At 54.5% G+C, this 2,500-nt stretch overlaps 1 non-coding gene and 1 pseudogene across 2 annotated transcripts in view; both read left to right on the top strand.

Annotated features, from left to right (window-relative positions):
* The window catches only part of LOC143603227 (uncharacterized), a 9,620-nt pseudogene that overhangs the window by 4,991 nt on the left and 2,129 nt on the right, over window positions 1-2,500 (top strand). The gene's annotated exons all lie outside the window — the stretch shown is intronic.
* LOC143603228 (5S ribosomal RNA) lies at window positions 2,297-2,415 on the top strand. Its single transcript, XR_013148008.1, has one exon. It is a non-coding gene; the product is annotated as a 5S ribosomal RNA (ribosomal RNA).

Below are 2,500 nucleotides of genomic sequence, written 5' to 3'. Positions count from 1 at the left end.
TTGCCCATGGGCGCCTTGGCATGCCCTGGACGTGCCTTTGGCTTGCCTTGGGATGCCTTAGGCTTGCCCATGGGCGCCTTGGCATGCCTTAGGCTTGCCTTTGGCTTGCCTTGGCTTGCCTTGGCCGTGCCTAGGCCGAGCCTTGCATGCCCAAGACGTGCCTTTGGCTTGCCCATGGGCGCCTTGGCATGCCTTGGCCTGGCCATGGGCGTGCCTTGGCATGCCTTTGGCTTGCCCATGGGCGCCTTGGTATGCCTTGAACGTGCCTTTGGCCTGCCTTGGCATGCCTTTGGCTTGCCTTGGCCTGGCCATGTGCGTGCCGGGGCATGCCTTGGCCGAGCCTTGCATGCCCAAGACGTGCCTTTGGCTTGCCTTGGCATGCCTTTGGCTTGCCTTGGCCGTGCCTAGGCATGCCTTTGGCTTGCCCATGGGCGCATTGGCATGCCTTGGCCGTGCCTTTTGCTTGCCCATGGGCGCCTTGGCATGCCTTGGCCTGGCCATGGGCGTGCCTAGGCATGCCTTTGGCTTGCCTTGGCCGAGCTTTGGCATGCCTTGGACGTGCCTTGGCCTGGCCATGGGCGCCTTGGCATGCCGTTGGCTTGCCCATGGGCGTGCCTTGGCATGCCTTTGGCTTGCCCATGGGCGCCTTGGCATGCCTTGGGCTGGCCATGGGCGTGCCTTGGCAAGCCTTGGCCTGACCATGGGCGTGCCTTGGCATGCCCTAGACGTGCCTTTGGCTTGCCTTGGCCGTGCCTTTGGCTTGCTTTGGCCGTGCCTAGGCATGCCTTTGGCTTGCCCATGGGCGCCTTGGCATGCCTTGGCCTGGCCATGGGCGTGCAACTTTGGGGCAGTATACTCGGGTCGTTGTGCAAGAAACCAAGTCGTTGGGCAAGCTTCGTATGCAACATGGGGGAGGGGCTTTGGTTTCTCGTACGTTGAACCTCCATATTTTAGCTTGGTAGCCAACTTTGCCCAGGCATGGGCGCTCAACACCCACCCCTTCCCTATATATGCATTCTGAACAATTAGCATAGTGACAGGAACAGATATTAAATTTTTGAGGAATCATAATTTTTGAAAACCCTACCAAACGAGGTCGGATTGACACGAAATTTGGCGTGGGGCATCGGGACATTGAAATATGAGTTTCCCAAAAAAAAAATTTTGGTTTTCGGGTCGGGACGGGCCGCTTGGTGGGCCCGGTTGGTCCGTAAGGCCTTTGGTGGGGGCAAGGTGTCCAAACGGGGTTGGATCGACACGAGGCTCTGTGAGGGTACTCGTGACCATGAGATATGACTGTCCAAGAGAAATGAACCCCCTTTCGTGTCGTGAAGGGCCCGCGGGCCGGGCTTGGTGGGCCCGTGGGCCTGTTTTGGGCAACTCCGCTTTAATGACACGAGGCGTTGCGTCCGGGACATGAGAGGAAACTTTATGAGCGGTTTATGGGGTCGGGGTTGGTAACCTCATGTTTTCGGGTCAACACGTTGACCGTGTCGTGCTCGGGCCCTCGACGTCACCACAAGTTTCACGAAAATGGGACTTGTAGCGGGGAAGCATTATCATGGGTATAGGTGGTGTGTTATGGAATCGTTAGTCGGTCACGATCGTTAGTCAGTCATGTGTTTAAAACGTAGATCCGTGTCGTGCTCGGACCCGAATGCGGACCGGGCTCGCTCGACATCAACGTTCCAGGTTTTTTTACAGAATGGGTCGACGTTAACGGGTATGGAATCATGACATCATGTCTTCGGGTTAACCCGAAGCCGATGGACCGTAACAGGTTTGTCGAACAGCGTGCTAACCTTACCGGGCAGCGGGCCAGGTTTGCCGGGCAACGTGGATACTTTACCGGGCAACGCCGACATTTTATCGGGTAACGTGCTAACCTTACCGGGCAACGTGCCCAGGTTACCGGCAACGTGCCGTGCATTTATCGGGTAACGTGCCAGGTTTACCGGCCAGCTTTGGTTTTGCAAGTCATTGTGGCCAGGTTATCGGGCGACGTGACTTGCGAACATGAGAGGAAACTTTATGACCAGCTTATCGGGTAAAGTGCCAGGATTACAGGCCAGTTTGCTAAATGTCATGTGGTGATTGTATAAAACAATATAATCATGGTGGATATACACATTCATAGCATTGCAGCTACTTGTGCCTCGTATCCACAGAACTTCACAGTTAAGCGTGCTTCGTCTAGAGTAGTACTAGGATGGGTGACCCCACTGGGAAGTCTTGATTCTTTTATTTTTTTACCTTTTGGGAAATGTATAAATGAATAAGCTAATGCTTCTATTTCGGTTGCGATCATACCAGCACTAATGCACCGGATCCCATCAGAACTCCGCAGTTAAGCGTGCTTGGGCGAGAGTAGTACTAGGATGGGTGACCCCCTGGGAAGTCCTCGTGTTGCAACCCTTTTTTTTGATACTTTTATGTTTTTGTGCATGACTTGGTGCCATGTTTGGGTTGAGTTGTTTTGTGCATTTCCAACTTTCTCGCA

The sequence above is a fragment of the Bidens hawaiensis genome, unplaced genomic scaffold, assembly GCF_021521415.1.
Source record: "Bidens hawaiensis isolate Kalapana, Puna unplaced genomic scaffold, B.hawaiensis_p1.1 tig00061068_1, whole genome shotgun sequence".
Classification (NCBI taxonomy): Eukaryota; Viridiplantae; Streptophyta; class Magnoliopsida; order Asterales; family Asteraceae; genus Bidens; species Bidens hawaiensis.
This window is presented reverse-complemented; position numbering and strand designations above follow the sequence as displayed.